Genomic DNA, 396 nt, shown 5'->3' with positions numbered 1-396 from the left:
CGCACTCTAAATATGTTTCGACGAACTCTAAACATCTTTTGATGCACTCTAAGTCTGTTTGGATGCACTCTAAACATGTTTCGACGCACTCTAAATATGTTTCGACGAACTCTAAACATCTTTTGATGCACTCTAAGTCTGTTTCGACGCACTCTAAACATGTTTCGACGCACTCTAAATATGTTTAGAAGAACTCGAAACATGTTTGGATGCACTCAGTATTTGGATGTACTCTAAACGTGTTTTGGTGCCCTCAAAACATGTTTAGAAGAACTCGAAACATGTTTGGATGCACTCAGTATTTGGATGTACTCTAAACGTGTTTTGGTGCCCTCAAAACATGTTTAGAAGAACTCGAAACATGTTTCGACGCACTCTAAATATATTTCGACGAAC

The sequence above is a fragment of the Tarenaya hassleriana genome, unplaced genomic scaffold (assembly GCF_000463585.1).
Source record: "Tarenaya hassleriana unplaced genomic scaffold, ASM46358v1 Cleome492, whole genome shotgun sequence".
In the NCBI taxonomy this organism is placed as follows: domain Eukaryota; kingdom Viridiplantae; phylum Streptophyta; class Magnoliopsida; order Brassicales; family Cleomaceae; genus Tarenaya; species Tarenaya hassleriana.
The sequence above is the reverse complement of the archived record's forward strand: the minus strand, read 5'-3'. Positions refer to the sequence as shown.